We start from the raw sequence: 25,542 nt of genomic DNA, 5'->3' as shown, positions 1-25,542 counted from the left end.
TATTGAATGCACCACTTTCACAGCATCATCTTTTAGGATTTGAAATAGGTCAACTGAAATTCCATCACCTCCACTAGCCTTGTTCATAGTGATGCTTCCTAAGGCCCACTTGACTTCACATTCCAGGATGTCTGGCTCTAGGTGAGTGATCACAGCATCGTCGTTATCTGGGTCATGAAGCTCTTTGTTGTATAGTTCTTCTGTGTATTCTTGCCACCTCTCATACCTCAGTTGGGAGTCCAGGAACCCACTCTCCTTAGTCGTTGGGGAAGCTGAGGATCTAGCCTAAACAGGATGTCCAATTCCAAACAGTGTGTTTTAGTCACACTTGCAGTTCAAAGCTTGTGTGCGTTTGCCAGAGAAAATGATTATGATCCTTTCCCCAAGATCTATATATTTCCAGAAATTTAGAAAGGCACAGAGGGATTTGGGGAAGAGAAACCTGGGGAAATGAGCCCTTTTCTCCCTTTACTGAGGTTAACAATATAAAAATGCAATTGGTCCATGAAGATGCCCACCGAAGGTCAGGCTGCTGAACAAATAAAGGAAATTACCTTACAAACCAGTACACTGAGGGCAGTGTCATACATGCAGCTTTCTGTGGGTCCCATCTTGACACAGCACATTGGCAGTATGCATATGCCAGAGGGAAAAACTGTCTTTTGGCTAAAACAAATGCAGGAAGGATAACCTTTCAGAGTTCAGACATATTGCCTTTGAGACACCACTTAATGATGGATCCAAAGTGACCCAAGAGTCAGATGGCATCGATAAACACCAGCCTGCACCTCCAGTGACATGGGAAAGCCTGAGGGTCCTTAGGGAGAAGGCAGAGGGTCTTTGCTGTATTTTTTCTGGACACAGCAGAGTTGTGCAGTAGTTTATATCACAACGGCTGCTGGAGAGTTGGGATAAATTCCCTCCACAGACAAGTATGAGTTCCCAGCACCCACAGCAGATAAGCTGTGAGGGCAGCTTGGCCTGACACCAAAATCAAGGGTATGCTGCCACTTGGAATTCCTGGGAATGTCTGTGGAGAGGAGTCCCAGGGCAACACCACAACTCATGCCGCAAAGGGGGAACAGGAGGGGGGATGTGCCATCGCAAAGGAATCCAGTGTGGGGGACAGAGCGCACATGGCCCGCCCTTGTCCTCTGGGGCTGATGAGTGTGAGACTTGCCGGTTGGGTTGCGTATGTATTGTTCTCACCCAGCCACTCCTTGTTACCCTTCTGTCTGAGTGGCATGGCCCTGGATCTGTGGCTGTCACTGTTAAGGTAGTGAATGTTGAGCCTTTTGTATTAAGTTCTAATTGGCTATTAAGAGGAGGTCTGATAGATATGAGATTTCCCCTCAAGTGGGTGCTGGTGGCTGGCAGTCTTGACGTCAATAATTGGGAGAAAGAGTTTATCAGAAAGGAAATAGGAACTTCCTCTCTCTCCTCAGACAGACGGAGAAGGGACCCCTGCCCCTCACTGAGCTCACTGCATTCCAGACTTGAGAGGGTTAACGACTGCATGCAGGCTCCGGGCTGGAGAGCAGAGACAGGGCCCACCATCCACAAGGAAGCAGAAGCTCGCATGCAGAACTGGGAAGCCAGACCACCCAGCTCCACGGTGCTCTGCAAATTTGTATTCCCTTCATCATCTCCCACACCAGCAAAGCCTGGTATAAATGGCCTGGTCTTGCCTCAGCTTTGTGAAGGGGCATCTGTCTTCACTTAAGCTTCTGTTGCAGGGACATGGAGTCCTCTCGAGGAAGCCCAGAGGCAAAGGTGAATCTCAGTGATCAGGGCATGGACGGGTGTCCTCTGATCCTCCCCCCAGGGCTGACTTTGGAGGAGCTCTGTTTGACCTCAAGGAAGCTATAGTCGCCATTCAACCAAGAATAGAACTAACAAGATGAGAGGCAATAGAAAGAATTGAAGGCACCTTTAGTGGTGGAAGGAAAGCCGGATACTTGGGTGTGCTTTTCAAGTTGACAACAGTATATCCAACTTGGAGGAGGGCAGGGTAACCCGGTACTCTTGCCTGGAGAACCCCATGGTCAGAGGAGCCTGGCGGGCTATGGTCCACAGAGTTGCAAATGGACATGACTGAAACGACTTAGCACACAAGAGCACATATCCAGCTTAGCCATCCTGAAACGCTGGATGCTGGAGGGCAGCCCCAGGAGCTCCGGTTCATCCATCCAGCAGTACGGGAAATATACCTAGTGTGTTGCCTGGTCAATCTCATACTTGATGTCCCAGGTAGAGTGTTTTCAGGACCACTGTTGGGAATGTGAGATTGGGAATTTGGGAAATAAACAGTGAAACTAAATATGTCAGCAGAATTTCTCAGAGGCACCGAAAGAGTGTAGCAGTTCAGGAACTGAAAATTCACTTTAACTGTGTCACTGTCCAGAGGGGATTTTGTCACTGGGGAGCGCAGCACACACACTGAGCGGAGATGCAGACGCAAATCAATAGAACATAGAGTGGGAGCTCCTTCTCTGCGGGGGATCTGGCTTTAGATTCACACAATATTGCACGTATTAATCGTTTATTAGTATAGCTAACCCTCTGTATTGTTTATGCATTAACCTACAGAAGGGCACTGAGATGTTTCCAATTTGGAGCTACTACAAATAAAGCTCCTATAACCATTTATGTACACATTTTTTCTATGGAAGTTTGCTTTCATTATTCTTGGGTAAATATATAGGAGTGGACTGGATGAAGCGCATTAGAAGTATATATTTAACTTTTTAAGAAACTGCCAAACTACTTTCCAAAGTGTAGAAGAGTTCCATTTCTCCCATACTCCTGCCAACACTTGGAATATTTAGTATTTGTCATTTTAGACATTCAAATAGGTATACAGCTGTATTGCTTTGTGGTTTTAATCTGCATTTCCCTAAGACGGTAAGCATCTTCTCATGTGCTTATCTGCCACCCTTATACCTTCTGTGGTGAAAAGTCTGTTCAAATCCTTAGCCCATTGTGATTTGTTTTCCTTATTATTGATTTTAAGTTATTTATGCATTCAGGGTATATCCTTTTTTAGTTATTTGATTTACAAACATTTTCTCTCTCAGACTGTGGTTTTCCTTTACATTCCATTAACCATGTGTTTTTAAGAACAGAAGTTTTTGTTTTCAGAAGTTTAATTCATCCATTTTTTTTTCCTTTATGGATTGGCATAGCATCTTAAAAAATTATTTTTTGCTTTATTCTTAAAGATTAGATTTTACTCTATTCAAGCTGGACTTAGAAAAGGCAGAGGAACCAGAGATCAACTTGCCAACATCCGCTGGATCATTGAAAAGGCAAGAGAGTTCCAGAAAAACATCTACTTCTGCTTTATTAACTACGCCAAAGCCTTTGACTGTGTGGATCAGAACAAACTGTGGAAAATGCTTAAAGAGATGGGAATACCAGACCACCTGACCTGCCTCCTGGGAAATCTGATGCAGGTCAAGAAGCAACAGTTAGAACTGGACATGGAACAACAGACTGCTTCCAAATAGGAAAAGGAGTACGTCAAGGCTGTATATTGTCACCCTGCTTATTTAACTTCTATGCAGAGTACATCATGAGAAACGCTGGGCTGGAAGAAGCACAAGCTGGAATCAAGATTGTCGGGAGAAATATCAATAACCTAAGATACTCAGATAACACTGTCTTTATGGCAGAAAGTGAAGAAGAACTAAACAGCCTCTTGATGAAAGTGAAAGAGGAGAGGGAAAAAGTTGGCTTAAAACTCAGCATTCAAAAAACGAAGATCATGGCATCCGGTACCATCACTTCATGGCAAATAGATGGGGAAACAGTGGAAACAGTTACACACTTTGTTTTCCTGGGCTCCAAAATCACTTAAGATGGTAACTGCAGCCATGAAATTAAAAGACGCTTACTCCTTGGAAGAAAAGTTATGGCCAACCTAGACAGCATATTAAAAAGCAGAGACACTACTTTGCCAACAAAGGTCTGTCTAGTCAAAGCTATGGTTTTTCTAGTAGTCATGTATGCATGTGAGAGTTGGACTATAAAGACAGCTGAGCACCAAAGAACTGATGCTTTTGAAATGAGGTGTTGGAGATGACTCTTGAGAGTCCCTTGGACTGCAAGGAGATCCAACCAGTCCATCCTAAAGGAAATAAGTCCTAAATATTCATTGGAAGGACTGATGCTGAAGCTGAAATTCCAATACTTTGGCCCCCTGATGGAAAGAACTAACTCATTTGAAAAGACCCTGATGCTGGAAAAGATTGAGGGCAGGAGGAGAAGGGGACAATAGAGGATGATGGTTGGATGGCATCACCGACTCAATGGAGATGAGTTTGAGCAAGCTCCAGAAGTCAGTGATAAACAGGAAAGTCTGGCATGCTGTAGTCCATGGGTGGCAAAGCGCTGGACACGACTGAGTGACTGAACTGATTCTTAAAGGTTTTCTCTTGTATTTTCAGCTAGAAGATTTAGAGTTTTAGGTCTCATCTTTAGGTCTAACCCATTTTGGCTTAAGTTTTTGTATGTGATACAAGACACAAATCAATGCTTATTTTGCTTAAAGACATCCATTGTTCCAGCATCATTTATCAGAAAGAATATACTTTCTTCAAAGACATGCCTTTGTACCTTTCTGGAAAGTTAATCACCCACATATGTGTCTATTTCTTGAATCATATTCTGTTCTCCTCTGATATATCTATCTTGATGCCACCGTCACACTGCTCTGATTACTGAAATTTATAATAAGTCTTTAAATCTGATAGAATCGGCTCTCCAACTTTTTTTTTTTTTTCCTGAAGTTGCTTTGGCCTTCCCAGCTATTTTGAGTTTCTGCTTCAATTTTAGAATCAGGGTTGCACCAGGACTCCTCTCTGCAGCTGCTCCCAGGACTTCCAAGTGGGAACACACCGAGACTTTGCTGCCAGGCGAGGCTGTTCTCCCTTCTATCCTAAGTTTATTTAGGCTTTATTCAATTGTTCTAACGGAGAAGGCAGTGGCACCCACCCCAGTGCTCTTGCCTGGAAACTCCCATGGATGGAGGAGCCTGGTGGGCTGCAGTCCATGGGGTCACTGAGAGTTGGACACGACTCAGTGGCTTCCCTTTCACTTTTCACTTTCCTGCATTGGAGAAGGAAATGGCACCCCACTCCAGTGTTCTTGCCTGGAGAATCCCAGGGACGGAGGAGCCTGCTGGGCTGCTGTCTATGGGGTCGCACAGAGTCGGACATGACTGACGTGACTTAGCAGCAGCAATTTTTCTAAACAACATTTTTTGTTCTTAGTGTAGATAGAGGTCTTTTGCCAGCTTTACTGCTGTTTCATAATTTGGTGCTGTAAGTGGTGCTGCTTTTTCATTTAATTGCTGAGTTTTGGTAATTTACGGAAACAGAATTGATTTTCATGTATTGAGCTCATGTCCTGCTGCTGCTGCTGCTGCTGCTAAGTCGCTTCAGTCATGTCCGACTCTGTGTGACCCCACAGATGGCAGCCCACCAGGCTCCCCCATCCCTGGAATTCTCCAAGCAAGAACACTGGAGTGGGTTGCCATTTCCTTCTCCAGTGCATGAAAGTGAAAGTGAAGTAGCTCGGTCGTGTCCGACTCTTAGCGACCCCATGGACTGCAGCCCACCAGGCTCCTCCGTCCATGGGATTTCCCAGGCAAGAGTACTGGAGTGGGGTGCCACTGCCTTCTCTGAGCTCATGTCCTACAACCTTGCTGAACTCACATATTAATTCTAACAGCTTTTTTGTAGATCCATGAAATTTTCTACATAGGCAATCATTATGTCTGAAAATAAAGGCAGCTTTGCTTTTTCCTTCCAATCTGGATAGCCTTAATCTTGTTTCTTGCTTTATTTCACTGTCTAGAACTCAAGTGCAATGAATAAAGCGGTGATGGTGAGAGATAGCTCTGCACTTTTTTTTGACAGGACAGGTGGCACTTTAAAACCAGCTAAAATCACTGCCTGTGATGGCTGATTCTCAGGATTGATGATTGTTTAATTTTGGTGACAGAATTTAGGCAAGGTTGGGTTCTCCCTAGCTACCTTCAAGATTAGACAAATGTAGGTTACACAACCTGAGGTCACTGTACAGCTAAGATTTAACAGTATGTATTTTCTATTATCCAGTCAAAAATCTGATGGCTATATTTCGATAGGATGTGGGTTCAAGTGAGCTGGATTCAGAATCAGCTCAGCATCAATCAAGAATCAATCAAGAATCAGGAAGCTGGATTCTGACTTTGAACATACTCCTATGAACTACAGTCTCATGGTAAGATTAGCTCTTCTTTCATTCCTAAGCAAACATGTGAAGAAAATCTGTCTTACAGAGTAAGGTTTTCTTTCTCCTAAGATTCTCCTCCTTAAACGCATTTGGCTTTGGACCACTTCTGCATCTTGCAATGTCTTTTCTCAGCCAGTCTCATAAACAGGTTTATCTACTCTTCCAGTTCCCCCTCTCTAGCTCACTATGCGACATAACACAGCCTGGTTACGAAAGGGGACTGGCCCCTCTATCTCCCTAACTGCGCTCCACTCACCGTTCAGGACACAGCCCTTATCTGCAGGTTGACATCTGTCCCAGCTCTCAGACAAAGTCTGGCCTAAAAGAAGAAAAATTCCCACTGCAATCCCCAGAGGGCTCAGCCCCCAGTCTCGCTCACAGTGCCATTGCCCTGACCCTGAACCCTTGCTTCATTCTTTGGGGTTGGGCCTCTGCCTCATTAACCTCTAAGATGCTCAGGGCTTCCCACTGCCAAATGTCTGGGGGTACTAATAGAGCTCAAGGCTTGAAAACCCATCCCCAACAGAGAAAGTAGAGGAAGAAAGGAGAGAAGACGGACATTTCTTCAGCACAGTCTGTCTTAATGACTGCAAAAAAGCCCCAGCGTCCCATTACACGAGTTCCGATCCTGGCTCCGCTGAGTACTGTCAACTTGATCACGAGCAAGTTATCCACCTCTCAGCCACAGACTCCTTATCTGTTAAATGGAGACAATAGAACTTTTGAGAATTGACTGAAATTATTGTGCAGAGGGCTTAGCAGAATTCTTTGCGCATGTGAACGCTCCTTAGCGGTCTCTGCGGCCATCATCACTGTTGCGCCCACAGTTCTCCCATCCTGTCCTAGTAGTCTGGCCTTCACCATCACAGAAGGCCTCTCCCAACCCTGTGAGGCAGGGCTCACAATCGCTGCTGCCGGCCTGACCTTGGTGCAGCCTGCAGTCAACAGAAGGTGCATCTCTGCCTGAAGAATGAGATTGAACGAGAAGAGAGAGCCCAGAAGATGCAGCCTGGCCGAGGAACCGGAAAGAACCCACGGCTCAGGGGTCTTCTGAGAACAGAGATATATGACAAATGGCATCTGGGGGAGACAGATCAGACCTAGAGGGGAGGGCCAGGTCATGTCAAGACACTTCACAGGGCAAAGAAGCTGCCACACGGAAGCTGGGCTCCATCCCTGAACCACCTGCTCCTTGACCCCGCACCCAATGACCGCCTATCGGCAAGAGTCATCACAGCAAGCGTCCTGGCTATGCCTCGCCTAACGTGTGTGCATTGCTACCGCTGTTATCCAGCCTCCTTCTCTTTTTAGCTCGAATGTTCCATGCATTCTTACTCAACAGCCTCTCATTCAATAGCCACGTGTTAAAGCCATATAAGTGAGCAGCCATGAGTTAAAGCCATGCCTGAGCTATGCATCGGTTCAGTTCAGTCGCTCAGTCATGTCAGACCCTTTGTGACCCCGTGGACTGCAACACACCAGGCCTCCCTGTCCATCACCAACTTCTGCAGGTTGCTCAGATTTATGTCCATCGAGTTGGTGATGCTATCCAGCCATCTCATCCTCTGCCGTCCCCTTCTCTTCCTGTGTTCATCTTTCCCAGCATCAGGGTCTTTTCCAATGAGCTATGCATGGGGGGTGCAAACATTAAGAATAAGCAAATAATCACAAACACTACTTTGGCGGAGCTCAGAGTCTAGTGAGGGAAACAGACAAACACAAGCAAAATTGTGAAGCAATGGGATTAACTACATGGGTTTCAATGGATGTAGAGAATCCTATGAAATTGGTAACAGCACCACTAACTCTACTCGGGTCAGTTAGAAATTAGCCCCTTAACTATATTCCTTACTAGATAGTAAGTTCTTCAGCAGATGCTGGCTTCATTTACTCCTGAATTCTCCACAGCTAACTCAGGACCTGGCGCAGAGCCACTGTTAGAGATAGGTTTGATACTGACCTTGACTTTCCCCAGTTATTCCATGGTATTTGCTTCATGCTTTGGGAAAAACCTGGCAGCAGGATACAGAATAGATAACACTGGAGAAAACGGAAAAGTCCTTCCCAGATGCTGCTAATCACGAGAAGCTCCTGGTGGATTCTTGGAAATTAAAGATACTTTGACCACAGAAATACTGATTCAGGAGATTTGCAAAGAAGCCCAGAAATCCGTATTTTCCAAAAGCTGCCAGGTGACTCTGACGATCAGCCAGGTTTGAGAATCAGCCCCTCGGTTACCATGAGCCTCCATTTTCTTCATCTGTAAAATGGGGGTAGGAACTGTGCCTCCCTGAAGGCTTGGTAAGAGGGCTCAGGAGAAAACAGGTGCATAATTCCTGGCACACAATAGCGCACGCCTGCCAGTCAGCAGGGGTGCCCGAGTGCCTGCTTGTGCCAGATACTGAGTCAGTCACTAGACATGGGGTGTGAGCATGACATGTGATTCCAGATTCACAGAGACAGTGTGCTGGGACAGAGAGCCGGCAGTGCACAAGGAAACCCACAGGAAGAGCTCTCCTCCAGCACCTGCTCTGGGTCTGCCATAAACCCCACCTGGTGGCCGTCTCCCGAGGGTGGCCAGAGTGTGGAGACATAGCCTAGATCTAAAAAACAGACTTTATTTTCTTGGGCTCCAAAATCACTGCAGATGGTAACTGCAACTGTGAAAATAAAAGACGCTTGCTCCTCAGAAGAAAAACTATGGCAAACCTAGACAACATATTTAAAAGCAGAGACATTACTTTGCCAACAAAGGTCTGTCTAGTCAAAGCTATGGTTCTTCCAGCAGTCATGTATGGATGTGAGAGCTGGGCCATAAAGAAGGCTAAGCACAAAGAATTGATTCTTTTGAACTGTGGTGTTGGCAAAGACTTTCCAGAGCCCCATGGGCTGCAAGGATAGCAAGCCAGTCAACCCTAATGGAAATCAGTCCTGAGTATTCACTGGATGCTAAAGCTGAAGCTCCAATACTCTGGCCACCTGATGCAAAGAACCGACTTATTAGAAAAGACCCTGATGCTGGAAAAGATTGAAGGCAGGAGGAGAAGGGAATGACAGAGGATGAGATGGTTGGATGGTATCACCGACTCGATGGACATGAGTTTGAGCAAGCTCCAGGAGTTGCTGATGGACAGGGAGGCCTGGTGCGCTGCCGTCCATGGGGTTTCAAAGAGTTGGACATAGCTAAGCAACTGAACTGAACTGAGAAAACAGGTGGAATTGGAACAGTCAGAGAGAAGACTTCATTCTGAGTGGGGAGCAGGCCTGATACTGACGCTGATAGAGATGAAGGGAGTCAAGTGTCTGGTGGGGAAGCAGGGGCTGTATGGGAGGAACTCACTTGTGGTGTCCAGATAACAGGGGCCTGGGATGTCACACATGGAGTCTTGAGGGCAAGAGACGTGGACCTGGGCCCTCCAGTCTACTGTCACTCCCCACATTGAGTGAGTCAAGCTCTGGTGAGGGAAGAAGCTCCTTTGGGATCATTTTGGTCACAGATGGAGCAATGAAGCAGAAATGACTCAGAGGTGAAAGACTCGGGACGGGCTTCAGCTCTACTGGGAACGCTCTGCTTCCTGGAAAAGTGAACCCATCATGTACTTCATTCTTAGAGAGTGTGTGACAGGAGTTCAATTCAGTTCCGTTCAGTCACTCAGTTGTGTCTGACTCTTTGCAGCCCCATGGACTACAGCACGCCAGGCCTCCCTGTCCATCACCAACTCCCTGAGTTTACTCAAACTCATGTCCATTGAGTCAGTGATGCCATCCAATCATCTCATCCTCTATCATCCCCGTCTCCTTCCACCTTCAATCTTTCCCAGCATCAAGGTCTTTTCAAATGAGTCAGCTCTTTGAATCAGGTGGCCAAAGTATTGGAGTTTCAGTTTCAACATCAGTCCTTCCAATGAACACTCAGCACTGATCTCCTTTAGGATGGACTGGTAGAATCTCTTTGCAATCCAAGGGACTCTCAAGAGTCTTCTCCAACACCACTGTTCAAAAGCATCAATTCTTTGGTGCTCAGTTTTCTTTATAGTCCAACTCTCCCATCCATACATGACTACTGGAAAAACCACACCTTTGACTAGTCAGACCTTTGTTGGCAAAGTAAAGCCTTTGCTTTTTAAAATGTTGTCTAGGTTGGTCCTTTTATTCCAAGGAGTAAGCGTCTTTTAATATCATGGCTGCAATCACCATCTGCAGTGATTTTGGAGCCCCCCCAAAAAGTCTTTCACTGTTTCCACTGTTTCCCCATCTATTTGCCATGAAGTGGTGGGACTGGATGCCATGATCTTAGCTTTCTGAATGTTGAGCTTTAGGCCAACTTTTTATTTAGCTCTTTAGTTCTTCTTCGCTTTCTGCCATAAGGGTGGTGTCATCTGCCTATCTGAGGTGATTGATATTTCTCCTGGCAATCTTGATTCCAGCTTGTGCTTCATCCAGCCTGGCATTTCTCATGATGTACTCTGCATATAAGTTAAATAAACAGGATGACAATATACACCCTTGACGTACTCTTTTCCTTATCTGGAACCAGTCTGTTGGAATGGCGGCTGCGCGGTGCTTGAGTGACAAAGAGGAGAGAAAGGCACAAACTTGGTATAGCACTTACAGCTTAATTGGTAAAGTTTAGAAAAATTCAGAAGAATAAAGAGGTCCTTAAGGGGGGAAATGAGCTATGAAAATATAATAAACAAAGGATGTTTACTTGTTCATTTGTTTAAAGCAGGATGAAATTATAAGGTCACTCTATTTTGAAAGCAAAATGTCAATGCCTAGGCCCAAGTCTGTTGGATCAGAAACCAGTTCTAGGCAACAAATTCTGGGTACTCAGGCAGCAGGATGAACCAGTAAGAGCTCAACTGGCCCTGAAATGCAGAAAAGTTTAGAGAGGGAGTTGGAACCAATCTGAGAGGCTGCAAATGGTCATGCACACCTGCAGCAGCCTGTGATGAGCAAAGACACCTCGTGTTATGTTGGCAAAGGTGACGGGCTCCGGCTTTGGGCCTGAGGTTTTAAGGAAGATTTGACACTAAGCCACGCTTGGCAGTCGGGCGTCTGTGAGCACTAGGAGGCTCAGTGAGCTCTCTGGGGCACGCAGTATCGAAGGACACATGCACTGCAATTGAAGAATGGGAGCAGGGCGCTGGAATCGATGTCATAACTGCTGCGTGTTAGCTCACCTGTGCTGGTGGCCCACATCCGTTTCATCTCAGGGATGCTGCTGCCAAGGGCAGCCAGAGTGATTGTCCCACGTCATCTTGTAAGGCACAAACTAGATGTTTGTCCACTAGCTCCCATCTTAAAGGTGGAGAGCAGCAGGCTAAGCTGGAGGTCCAACTTGAATCATGCCCAAGTGGAAAGTCCCAGTGAAGACAGAGATGTGATTCCAAAGCTTCCCCAGGTCCTGTGCCCTATTCCGTTCGGTTCAGTCGCTCAGTCGTGTCCGACTCTTTGCGACCCCATGAATCGCAGCATGCCAGGCCTCCCTGTCCATCACCAACTCCCGCAGTTCACTCAGAGTCACGTCCATTGAGTCCGTGATGCCACCCAGCCATCTCATCCTCGGTCGTCCCCTTCTCCTCCTGCCCCCAATCCCTCCCAGCATCAGAGTCTTTTCCAATGAGTCAACTCTTCGCATGAGGTGGCCAAAGTACTGGAGTTTCAGCTTTAGCATCATTCCTTCCAAAGAAATCCCAGGGCTGATCTCCTTCAGAATGGACTGGTGGGATCTCCTTGCAGTCCAAGGGACTCTCAAGAGTCTTCTCCAACACCACAGTTCACAAGCATCCACTCTTCGGCGCTCAGCCTCCTTCACTGCCCTGTGCTCCTGTGTATTTCAGAGGGGCTCAGGCACATGCAGCAGCCCTGCAGCAGCTGCTGACCCTGTGCTAATGGAAGGAGCATGGCAGCGCTGCAGGGGACCACCCTTTATGCCAGCATGAGGTGCTGGGGAGAGCAGTCAAGGTCAGCCAGGCAGCAAACCCCACTCTGATTAGAATGGTTCCCTGTAACAGACACTTACTTTACTCTGATTCACTATTTGCAAACAAAGCTAGGCTTTAATAAAAAGCATTTAAGACTAAAAGTGTCCAGAACAGAATCGAGTGTCTCTGAAAACGGTTGTGGATTTTCACGGATGCTTGGTCCATCGTTGTCATCCTCAGCTCACCCTCAGCAGAGAGTACGGAAGCTCTGTGATGCCTACAGTTGAGCGGAGGGGCAGAAGCCCAAGCAGGCAGGAAAGGACAACTTCCTGGTAGTCCGAGCCCAGACAAAGCACTGCTCTGAGCAGATTCTTCTCGCTAGCCAAGGCTATGCAAGGCTATGCAAGGCTATGCAAGGCTATGCAAGGCTATGCAAGGCTAGCCAAGGCTAGGCAAGGCTATGCAAGGCTAGGCAAGGCTATGCAAGGCTAGGCAAGGCTAGGCAAGGCTAGTCAAGGCTAGGCAAGGCTAGCCAAGGCTATGCAAGGCTAGTCAAGGCTATGCAAGGCTAGGCAAGGCTAGGCAAGGCTAGGCAAGGCTAGGCAAGGCTATGCAAGGCTAGTCAAGGCTATGCAAGGCTATGCAAGGCTATGCAAGGCTATGCAAGGCTATGCAAGGCTAGACAAGGCTAGGCAAGGCTATGCAAGGCTAGACAAGGCTAGGCAAGGCTATGCAAGGCTAGTCAAGGCTAGGCAAGGCTATGCAAGGCTAGGCAAGGCTAGGCAAGGCTATGCAAGGCTAGTCAAGGCTAGGCAAGGCTAGGCAAGGCTAGCCAAGGCTATGCAAGGCTAGTCAAGGCTAGGCAAGGCTAGCCAAGGCTAGCCAAGGCTAGGCAAGGCTAGGCAAGGCTAGGCAAGGCTAGGCAAGGCTAGTCAAGGCTATGCAAGGCTATGAAAGGCTATGCAAGGCTATGCAAAGCTATGCAAGTCTAGCCAAGGCTAGTCAAGGCTATGCAAGGCTATGCAAGGCTATGCAAGTCTATGCAAGGCTAGCCAAGGCTATGCAAGGCTAGCCAAGGCTATGCAAGGCTATGAGACGGCTGGATGGCATCACTGACTCGATGGACGCGAGTCTGAGTGAACTCCGGGAGTCGGTGATGGACAGGGAGGCCTGGTGTGCTGTGATTCATGGGGGTGCAACGAGTCAGACACGACTGAGCGACTGAACTGAACTGAACTGAGCCAAGTCTATGCGTGCCTGTTCAGTTGCTTCAGTCGTGTCCAGCTCTTTGGGACCCTTCGAACTGTAGCCCGCCAAGTTACTCTGTCCATGGCATTCCGCAGTCAAGAGTGTTGGAATGGGCTGCCATGCCCGCCTCCAGGGGGTCCTCTCTGCCCAGCTCCTGAGCCTGCATCTCTTTCACCTCCGACACTGGCAGGCGGGATCTTTACCCCTAGTGACACCTGGGAAGCCCCACCTAGCTCTAAAGGAGGCTTAGCTTCCTTCCCAAACCTTGAAGGCTATTATAGATGTCAGTTCCATGGTTGGTTTTCTTCCAGAAAAGCAAATAAAAGTGACTATTTTATGGAGGTAACTCTAGATGTAACCAAGCCCAGGGGTCATTAGCTGAAGCATGAAGACAGAAGCCGAGATGCACAGGGAGGCTGAGTGGTAGAATATGGACAAAAGGGCACAGACTGGAACCCTGAAGCCTGGCACGCCGCTTACTTATCCCTGTCTTGGCACAAGTTATTCAACCTCTTCCTGCCTCAGTTTCCATATTCAGGAAACAAGAAAAGTACTGCTTTTGTCTTTGTTGTGAAATATAAATGGATTAACACATGTAAGTGTTTAGAACAAAGAGCCTGGCAGATAGTAACACTGTACAGGGGAATTATTCATATCATTCTGCAAAGCTCTGGTCCCCAGGCACACATTTTCACTACTGACCTTTAGAGGGAAATTGACTTCAGAAAAGATGCTAATTATCAATTTCTGTGATCTCTTGCCCTTGAGTTTGTGAGTCAGAGCTCAGAAATGACTCGTACACTCACCCTGAACTCAGACCATTTCTGGCAGAACTTTTCCACTCCAAGGAGTCGCCAACTGATTATACTGAGTGAGCCTTGCTCTGAGCCAGAAGTGTGATAACACAAATTTCCTTCGAGGGATGGGCCAGGAGACCTGAAGTCAAACTCCAGGGAAGCTGATGAAACATTCAATGCATCGCCTCCAGGCAGAAGGTGGGGAAGAGGAGAAAAGCAAAAACAAAGGGAAAAAATGGAGTGAGAAGAACACAAGTTTTTACAAAGTTTTCAGTCTCCTGCCATCTTCACAAGGAAGTAGTAACAGAAGGGTGTGCCCAGACCCGCCTCCTCCTGGGCTCCACGGGGCGCCTCGCGGCGGTGGCCGAGCAGAGGCTGGGCCGCAGGGCTTGCCTGTCCTGTTTGCTGTTCACCCACATCTGGTAGGCCATTAACTGCTGCCGACTGTGTCTGACCTACGTGAGCTCCAGATTTCATTTCCAACCACTGCCCCACTTCAGGAACCCTCACTGCAGTGGTTAGAATCTCTCAGACCGAAGGAGCGGAGACAGTCTCAAGTTACTGAGCAGTGCCAGCTAATCCTATCAGGGAAGTAGGGAGAAGAGGAGAAAAAGTTACCATCCACCAACCCAGAGTCCAAAATGTAGCCCAGGTGCAGTGAGGCTTCATTCAACCGTCTGCGTCAGACAGCCTCTGCGGCCCGCCCCTGCATCTCTCACGTGGCAATTCAGCTTCTCTCTGTCTCCCTTATTTAGTTGCTGCCAATCAAATGCATGGCTCTGCTGTCTGATGTCTTCTGCCCGTGCGTTCTCTCTCTGTGTGTGAGTCAAATCTCATGAACTGTTTCAATGTCTGCATCCCTGTGGGTCTCATTTCAAAACCCAGAAAAAAGAGGACTTAACTGAGTCAGCATGGTGCTGCATGGAGCATCCCTGCTGGGCAGGGCTATTGCAACAGGCCACTGCACAAAAAACCTAAAGATAGCTGCTTTGGGGCAGGCTCAGACCCACAGTCCCATCATTTGTGGCAAGATCATGTAAAAATAAAAGCCTTTGTTGATTTCCAGTAGTCGACATATTCACTTATACTTCTGGATTTTTCCCTGAGCTGTGACTTCAGGGGGTATTGGCGTGTAAGGAATGCCTAATTATATGGAACACTTTGTAAGTGATGTCAGAAAGATGAAAGCAAGGCAAAGAACAACCATCTCAGGAGCAAAGTTTGGGGTCTTGCAGGAGTGTTGAAACTCTTTAGGGGTCCTTTTGTGTTTCATGGACCCAGGCCTATGAGTGAGCAGAGCAGGAGTCTGGCATATCGGCTATCTCTGAATGGGTGCCTTTGAAATGTCCTTTCTGATCAGCAGTTCATAGGAGGAGTCCCTTTGCCCCAGTGACCAGGGCAGCCCCTCGTGTGAAGTCAGAGTTCAAACACTCAGCCGAGATGTACCGGACACCCAGGCTCTCCCAAACCTCCCGGTCTGGCGGCCACGCTGGCTGTCCCTGTGTTGGCTGGAGTTCTGGGGTCTGGGCTGCAAAAATGCCTCAGGGTTTCTGCCTTCAGCACCGTGGTAAATGCTTGCGTCGTCTCTAACACATCTGGAGAGAAAGGCGCCTGCTGAGCCAGGTGTGAGAGCGGGGTGATTCGAGAAAAATTCCCAGATCAGTTAGAATCTGTTCGTGGTCCTGGGAATCTCCTTCAGCTGAAGGAATCTCGGTTAGCCTCCCACCAGCAGCAGACGCAGCTGTGCACACTGTATGTACATGGATTCCGATGGATGTTGGTAGAGCCTCACTTATAAATAAAATGGCTGAGGAGGGTCATTTGGCAAGGGGAGACGTCAGTTCCTCACGCTGGCTTCAGTTTTAGTAATGACAGAGAGCAAGTGCGGCCATCGCCAGAGCCTGACGACCCCTTCCACGATCCCATTATGCTACTTAGCTCCTTAGTTTAAACAAGTGTAGTTAGAATCGTGACTTTCTTGGAGCTACTCAGGGCTAACCCTACTGTATGGGCCACCCCGTTTCCTCCCTGGGGTAGTAGAGACTTGTGCTTTTATGGTGTGCACGTTTGCTGGTTGTAATGAGCTTCTCTGTGTCCCTCTGGACTGAGAGCAACATGGCGGCCTCCCATGACTCAGCTTCCTGTGCAGCTGGTGTTAAGTCTGCTCTCAAGGGCAGGCGGCCCGGGGAAATAGCACCTCCTTCGTGAGATCAGCCCGGCTTCCCCTCACCTTGCTGGGCAGGCGCCAAGGCCCTGCTCAGCCACAGTGGCCGCCGAGCCCAGTCGGCTCTGCATTCACACAGCGCTGCTCTCCACTGGGTGAGCAGCCTCACCACCCCATCTTGGCTGCCCTTGGCACACAGACGGGCCTTCACACACCAGAGACAGAGGCTGCCGCCAGGAGCCCCGGGCCAGCCGCTGTCACTCCACAAACAGGGAGGAGGGGTGTCTTTTCCAGCCCCCGGGAGGCAGGTGAGCACTTGCTGGGCCTTAGTAGACAGCTGAGTGCCCAAGGACCTGAAGGAGCTCACCACTGATGCTCACAGCCTGGACCACGCCAAGGGGGAGACCAAAGTCGTGCAGGAGACCCAGCTGAAACGGGGCTTGAGGGACCAGGCCAGAAAACTCACACCCGAAAGGCATACATAATTGAAGAAATAGCCAAAAGCATTTGTGTGCGATGCCAACTTTATCTCATTCTCCTTTGAGTAAAATCAAGATCAGAGCATCTTAGAGCAGAGGAGGGAGAACCTGAATGGGCTCGATAGATCCACGTGTGATTGGCCTGGGATTTGGCAGAACGTGGTAAGATCAATTGCATGCAAGGCATTGAAAATGCTCAGTTATGGAGTGGAACTGCCTTATATCAGAATATATGATGCTTGAGGGCTCACAATTATCTGAAAGAAAAACCCTCAGAAATAAGATGTCAACAACCACATTTTTGTAGCGCATATTGATGACTGTGAAAAACTCTTTGGCATCAATAAAACTTGAGTGATTGCCTTTTCCAATTGTCCCAAATGAGAAGCAGACGCAAACAGGCACGTTTCTGCCAAGGGAGAGCTCTCTTAATTATCCCTGAACCTCATTTACTCCAGGCTTAGTAAACAACCAGAGTCTTTCCTTTCTCTCCCTGACCCCGTGTACACACGCCCGCGTGAACTCGCATCTGCACACGTGCTTCAGATGCACACCTGTGAAGATAAGCCAGCAGGGCCCAGCTGAGTGGGGAAACCACTGTCGGACTTGCTAGGTAAAAATACGGGCAGTGCCTGGAACAGATACAAAACCTTTGCCAAAAGCTGTATCGCATGGGGCCAGTTTGCTAAGAGGTCCTTCAGCTTTTGTGTTTGGATAAATGAGGGTTTAAATTACTCAAAGTGACTTGCCTTCTAAAACCACACAGAATTCTTCTTTTTCGCAATAAAACCTCAAGACTCCTAAATCTCATAGAAGCAAAAAAGCCATGTCCCTCAGGACTAAAATAGAAAGAGAAGGAGGCAGCCAAGAACATTATTTCCAGCGTACAGGGGACTGCCTTGTTCACATACCCATCATGATTTGTAAAGAAGGTTAAGGGTCCAGCTTACCCCACCAAGATTAAAAACTTGAGGCCAAGAGGTGGCTGCCTGGAGCTGGGCCTGAGCAGGGCTAAGAATAGCCTACGTCCTTTCTGAACCACGCCAAGGATGCCATTCCCTTGGTGCTGAAATCCAAGAAGCTAAAGATAATTTTCCAAAAGACAGTATTTTTTAAGGCCAGAAGGTGAAGGGAACAAATGATGCTCCATCTCCCTGGGGGTTTTGAAGATTATTAGATTACCATTTAAAGACAGGAACGTTCTGACATGATGTAGTATTTGGACTAAAGAGCAGAAGCTTAATCAAAAGCAATTTTGTTGAGTTTGGATGTCGGGGAAGCTATTTCTCTTTGCCCAACCTGACTATCTTCTTCCTGTATTGATTCATTACACCAACAAACCCTGACGCTTTTACCATACGACTTCTATCACTCTCTCTATCTCCCAAGCCCCCTTATTGGGATCAACTGCTGGTCAAACGCGTTAATGCGCCATGGCAGGGACACCCTCAGGCTGCGGCCCCAGCCAGTGCTCACAGGTCCTTTCCCCACCTGCGTTCTTGCCCCCTTTGTCCTCACTCTCTTGTGCCTCTGGCATCAAACAAACCTCTGTAAGCTTCTGCTAGTGCTCAAGGCATAGGAAAAAGACATTCTGCGCTTGTTTTCTCATATGTGAAATAAAACCGTCCAGTGAGGATTAGATGACGTGGTTAATACAGGTAATAAGAGTATCGGAACAGAACTATTCCCATCACTTGAGTCCTTTGAAAGCAGAGAGTTCTCTCTGGCTTCCTTGTGGTGTGTCAGCCTGTGCGCTCCAAGGGGCTCATTTCAGAAAACTTCACCACAGAGCTCTACAGAAAAGGCACCGGAGAGGCCCCTACTTGAGACCACTGAACAGCGTGCTTTCCAGATAAGTGAAAAAAAAAAAAAAAAAAGAACAGGCTGGCACACATTTGTTTAAAAGCTGACCCATGTTTTTAAGATCGCCATTGTTTTCTTTAACTCACTTTCCTGCGTTTGCTTCCTGTACCTAAAGAGAGTTCACACTCACACACACATCACTACACAGAGCGCACATGATGTCACCCCACGGGGACCGCAGTGCAGGGGAATTCCGAGTCACGAGCCATGTCTCCATGAGAAGCCGTCGCTCATCTTAGCCACTGTCCAGCCCACTGACTGGGAGACCAGCCCCACTGTCCGCAGCGTGAGCACAGGTGGGCCTGAGTGACGAAGGAAGCTGTGCTGGCCGAGCAGGAGAAGAGAGCAACAGAAGGATGTGCCCATTGACAGGCTTTCCAGAAGGATGTGCCCATTGACAGGCTCTCCAGATGGCGACTTAGAGTGCTCTGAATTATCTGATGTAATATTGGTCTTCTGTATTTATCTTTTTCTTAGAGACTTTTAAGTTGTAAGCAATTGCTTTTTAAATGGTTTTCCATAAAGGGGTACGATTATCTCTGGAAAGAGGAGAAAGCACTAGTGTAGGCAGGTGAGCGTGCTCTGCTTATAGCTCTTAGACTGGAGGAAAGGCCAAGGTCACTTGTGTCTCTTGTGAACTCTCATCCCTTCCATTTAGAATGCACTCCCCTTTCCTTCTGCACGTTTTCCTGTTACCTACCCATCTTTGTGCTCAAACAGCACCTCTTTGGTGAAGATGCTCTCTCCACTTTGCTCCTCCCAACAAGATGGTTATTCCCTACTGATGGCTTTGTTACTTTTTCCATTTACCCCAGCTACAGCATGGTTATTCTCTAGTGATCACTGTAAGCCTGACGTCACTCAAGTGCTTCAAGAAGATCTACAATGATGATATCACAGGAGGGCTGCTGGCCCTGTAAAAAACCAATGAACTTGAAAATTACACAACAGGAGGGTGGGCTAGCCCTGGTATGGGTTGATCAAGTCAATGGAGTAAATATATCTTCTTAAGAGAGTACATTGATCTATTGGAAAGAAAGGGCAGATGGTCTGCTAAATTTTAGGCATGTGCAGATGACACCACCCTTATGGCAGAAAGTGAGGAGGAACTCAAAAGCCTCTTGATGAAAGTGAAAGAGGAGAGTGAAAAAGTTGGCTTAAAGCTCAACATTCAGAAAACAAAGATCATGGCATACGGTCCCATGACTTCATGGGAAATAGATGGGGAAACAGTGGAAACAGTGTCAGATTTTATTTTTTGGGCTCCAAAATCACTGCAGATGGTGACTGCAGCCATGAAATCAAAAGACACTTACTCCTTGGAAGAAAAGTTATGATCAACCTAGATAGCATATTCAAAAGCAGAGACATTACTTTGCCAACAAAGGTCCATCTAGTCAAGGCTATGGTTTTCCTTGTGGTCATGTATGGATGTGAGAGTTGGACTGTGAAGAAGGCTGAGCACCAAAGAATTGCTGCGTTTGAACTGTGGTGTTGGAGAAGCCTCTTGAGAGTCCCTTGGACTGCAAGGAGATCCAACCAGTCCATCCTGAAGGAGATCAGTCCTGGGATTTCTTCAGAAGGAATGATGCTAAAGCTGCAACTCCAGTACTTTGGCCATCTCATGTGAAGGGTTGACTCACTGGAAAAGACTCTGATGCTGGGAGGGATTGGGGGCAGGAGGAGAAGGGGACGACAGAGGATGAGATGGCTGGATGTCACTGACTCGATGGACATGAGTCTGGGTGAACTCCGGGAGATGGTGATGGACAGGGAGGCCTGGCGTGCTGCGATTCATGGGGTCGCAAGGAGTCAGACACGACTGAGTGACTGAACTGAACTGAACTGATAGGCCCCTCAGGTGGATGAGTCATCTTTATTCCTGTATCACAAAGGTCTGCTGCTGCTGCTGCTACTAAGTTGCTTCAGTCGTGTCCGACTCAGGGATAAGGTCAGGGATAACCAAAAGCCAACTTTTCTGCCAGGAGGGCTTCACAGCTGTTTGCACCTTCCTTCCCATAAGGTAAAGCTACAACAAGAAGGGAAAGACTGTGGTTCCAAGAGTTTCTCTCCTTTCCTGGGACTGACCTTTAAAATCTTCACTGGAATAGTCTCTACACATCCAACCAACCAGCATTTAGTAATCATGTGCACTGGCTGAGGTCATAGGCAAAGCTAGGACAAGCAATTCTAGAGCCTAGAACAAGCAATTCTTGCTGCATTCAGTCTTCTGAAGGAAGAGGTCTTGTTTAAAAACCTCTTCATTTCTAAGGAGGAAAGTACAGCCCAAACAAGTGAGACAGGGATGAAAGGGAAAGGACCCCCAGCGGTCAAGTCTGAGTACTCATTGAAGGGTGGAGCGTAAGTCTCCCCAGCAAGCCCTGGGCAGAGGCCCTCTGGTGGTGGTCGCAGGGACTAGAGACGGAAAATGATTACCTGGGGTGAGCCCTGAACGGAGTAGCTCCAGGGCCGTGAGGGCCAGGTAGGACCGCGGCCACCGAAGCGTGAGGTTCACACGTAGAGCGTTACCATGGCGAAGCTAAGGAGGCAGCTGCCTTAGCTGGAAGCCGCTTCCCTCAGTCCACAGAAAGCACACACAGCTGGGAAAGAATTCCTTGCCAGTGTCTTGAGACATCAAATCCAAAGTACTGACTTCACACAGAATGAATTTGTTAGGAGTCCGGGGGAAAGCGAGACCCTGGGGACATAGACGAGGAAGAAAAAAGTTCAGCTCCATTTGGGAGGACAGAGGAGAGGTTCGGAGAGGGGCAGACATGCAGCGAAACTAGAGGAATGAGTGCGCGCTTGTCGCTGACATGGGGTGGGGCAAGAGGCGTCCTGGCAGAGGAACCTGTGCTATGGAAGCATGGCAGGATGGAGCGGGCCGGAGTGTGAGCCCTGAGAAAAGACACTGAAAGAAACAGGGTCGGAAAGATGGAAAGGACCAGACCTCGGGGGCTCTTAGGATGTACTGGGAAGCTTATATTTCATTAGAAATTCAAACTGCTGAAGAGAATGATCTCATACCCGCTCAGGGCATTAGGTCATAGCCAAAAGGGAACCCTGTGCACATGATTTATTTAAAATATCTTAAAATATTCCAACTGTATTTTCTACTTCGTGATAAATTGATACTTGTTTTAGTATTTAAAAATGGTTTAAGCATCTAGTAAAACTGATACTCGAGAATAATAGACCATACCTCTCAAGAAGTTCCAAGTACCCTAGAACCCAAAGAAATATTCCCCTTCCCTCCCACCAGAGGTCCATGTAACTCAGTTTGAGAAGAACAGTTGTACGTCACTGGAAGTCTTCAAAGCGTTTTAAGAAGTGGAATAATTTTAGTGAACTCAGGTTTGGAGCTGGGGAGGTGTGGGAAAATACAAAAGACATCAAGTTGGAGAGTATTAGAATGTGGTGATTGGTGAGAAATGGGAATGAAAGAAAAGAATGACTGATAGGAGATGCAGGATATTGGCCTCGAGGCCTCCAGGTGGGTAGGTGGACCGGAAAACACAGGAGGTGAGGCAGAATAGGAGGTGCGTGGCGCATGTCTGCAGATGGTAGCCCTGAGTGTCTACGGGCCATCCGGTAGGACGCGAGTGGGAAGACAGTGGGTCTGCTGCTCAGGAGTGGTCTGCACTAAAGACAGTACCTGAGAATCATTGACCTTGCAAGTGGCCAGAGGTAAAGTGTGGGGAGAAAAGGCCAAGTAGAAAAAGCAATGTACTTGGGCCTCCAGAGCAGGTTGGAGACATGAGGATGAATCAGCTCCTTCCTTTCTTCTGCAAAATTCGTCTTGGTGTGGACTGGGGGTGGCCACTCATGGCAACACCAGGCCCGCATGGTCCACGGTGGGCAGCAGGCACACCAGGATACGCGGGCTGCCCAAAGCGGAGCCTCAAGTTAAGAAGTCACAGAAACTGAGATTAGGGAAGACGAGTCAAGGCCAGCTTGTGAATAACCAAGGTGTCTGTCTGACAGGCAAAGGGAAAGTTCAGTTTTACAGGCAGGGTAATGCCAGGTCCAGGCCCTGTGAAGTACTGTCAGATTGGGTGGGAGGAAGGGTCTCATGGTCGGGTGGCCTGCGACACGGGGGCAACAGGGAGGCAGCTATCTGCAAGAGAGGGGACCGGGCAATCAGGGCTGGCACAAACAGGGGACGCCTTCTCAATGCCTACGATGCTAATAATGTGGGCACCATCAGAACAGATGCCAGCCAGGGCATCACACTGGCAAAATATCATTTAATGTTAGCTCTTGCCAGAGTCAGCAACGGAAAGAGGAGGAGGAGGCAGCTAGAGAGTGGACACAGCCCTCCCATTCTGAAGGGCAGAATGTAAAGAGGAGATGCAGATGGCTGCTCTGATGGTTGTGATGTAAAGTCAACAAACAAGGGAGGAATGATTTCTTGAAGAGCGGAGCTCTGCCCTTTGCATGCGCTGCCCTTGGACAAAAGAGAAAAATGAGAGGGTTCAGATGCAGAGAGCCCCTGTGATCTGGGAGCCTCTGGGTCACTGAGAAGCGCCGCTGGCTTCAATTTCCCGCTCACAGACTGGGCACGTTTCAGTCTTTGCCCCAGTCAGTCTCTGTAATTGTGGGACCATTTATCATACTTTTCTACAGCAGTAAAGCTAACCCCCCAAAAATGTAAAAACAACAAAAAATAAATAAACAGTCTCGTTCCCATTAGCCCGAAATGCTGATGGAGAAAGTTGGTGGTGAAGGCATTCCAGAGTCCTGCCCTGCGATTTAAGGTTCAGCCGATGCTAATTTACCTTGGACAGTGGACTTCTGGAGCCAGGAAAGATGGGACCACCCACACTCTGAGGGCAGTGCAGGCTCGCTCCTTACCACAACCTCCTGGGAAAGGATGAAGCACGTGTCCGCACAGCCCATGGTGGAAGGAGCATCTCAGAACCTGGGAGCAACGCCTAGTGGTGGGTCCGAGCCTAGTGGTGGCCGAGCTGCAGTCAGTAGGGCTAAAGCGGTTTCGCCACATTTGCTTGCTGTACTCCCTTTTTCCTAATCCCAGCAAAGAAAAGCTGCAGAGTGATGGAGTTCCCCAGCCAATGGCAGCCCAGGCTTTGCTCATAAACCGCTACAAGGACCTCAGTTCTTGCCAGGGAGAGCCGGTCTTTTTTTTTTAATTCTTTTTTTTTTTTCTTTGACGTCTCATAACCCATTACTGGTCACTCCACTGCACTCCAGAGGGAAAAAACCCAGCTCCACCCACCAGAACTCCAACACAAGCCTCCCTAACCAGGAAACCTAGACAAGCCACTGATACAACCCCACCCACAGTGAGGAAGCTCCATAATAAAGAGAACTCCACAAATTACCAGAATATAAAAAGACCACCCAAACGCAGCAATATAACCAAGATGAAGAGACAGAGGAATACTCAGCAGGTAAAGGAACAGGAGGGTTGCCCACCAAACCAAACAAAAGAGGAAGAGGTAGGGAATCTACCTGAGAAAGAATTCTGAATATTGATGCTGAAAATGATCCAAAATCTTGAAATCAAAATGGAATCACAGATAAATAGCCTAGAGACAGGGATTGCGAAGATGCAAGAAAGGTTTAACAAGGACCTAGAAGAAATAAAAAAGAGTCAAAATATAATGAATAATGCAATAAATGAGATCAGAAACACTCTGGAGGCAACAAATAGTAGAATAACGGAGGCAGAAGATAGGATTAGTGAAATAGAAGATAGAATGGTAGAAATAAATGAATCAGAGAGGAAACAAGAAAAACGAATTCAAAGAAATGAGGACACTCTCAGAGACCTCCAGGATAACTTGAAACGCTCCAACATTCGAATCATAGGAGTCCCAGAAGAAGAAGACAAAAAGAAAGACCATGAGAAAATCCTTGAGGAGATAATAGTTGAAAACTTCCCTAAAATGGGGAAGGAAATAATCACCCAAGTCCAAGAAACACAGAGAGTTCCAAATAGGATAAACCCAAGGCGAAACACCCCAAGACACATATTAATCAAATTAACAAAGATCAAACACAAAGAACAAATATTAAAAGCAGCAAGGGAAAAACAACAAATAACACACAAGGGGATTCCCATAAGGATAACCGCTGATCTTTCAATAGAAACTCTTCAGGCCAGGAGGGAACGGCAAGACATACTCAAAGTGATGAAAGAAAATAACCTACAGCCCAGATTACTGTACCCAGCAAGGATCTCATTCAAATACGAAGGAGAAATCAAAAGCTTTACAGACAAGCAAAAGCTGAGAGAATTCAGCACCACCAAACCAGCTCTCCAACAAATTCTAAAGGATATTCTCTAGACAGGAAACACGAAAAGGGTGTATAAACCCGAACCCAAAACAATAAAGTAAATGGTAACTGGATCATACTTATCAATAATCACCTTAAACGTAAATGGGTTGAACGCCCCAACCAAAAGGCAAAGACTGGCTGAATGGATACAAAAACAAGACCCCTATATATGTTGTCTACAAGAGACCCACCTCAAAACAAGGGGCACATTCAGACTGAAAGTGAGGAGCTGGAAAAAGATATTCCACACAAATAGAGACCAAAAGAAAGCAGGAGTGGCAATACTCATATCTGATAAAATAGACTTTAAAACAAAGGCTGTGAAAAGAGACAAAGAAGGACACTACATAATGATCAAAGGATCAATCCAAGAAGAAGATATAACAATTATAAATATATATGCACCCAACATAGGAGCACCGCAATATGTAAGACAAATTTTTTTAATTCTTAACTGACGCGGGAGACAGGCCTCTGGTCAG

Source organism: Capricornis sumatraensis, chromosome 10 (assembly GCF_032405125.1).
Source record: "Capricornis sumatraensis isolate serow.1 chromosome 10, serow.2, whole genome shotgun sequence".
NCBI classification, from domain to species: Eukaryota; Metazoa; Chordata; class Mammalia; order Artiodactyla; family Bovidae; genus Capricornis; species Capricornis sumatraensis.
This window is presented reverse-complemented; position numbering follows the sequence as displayed.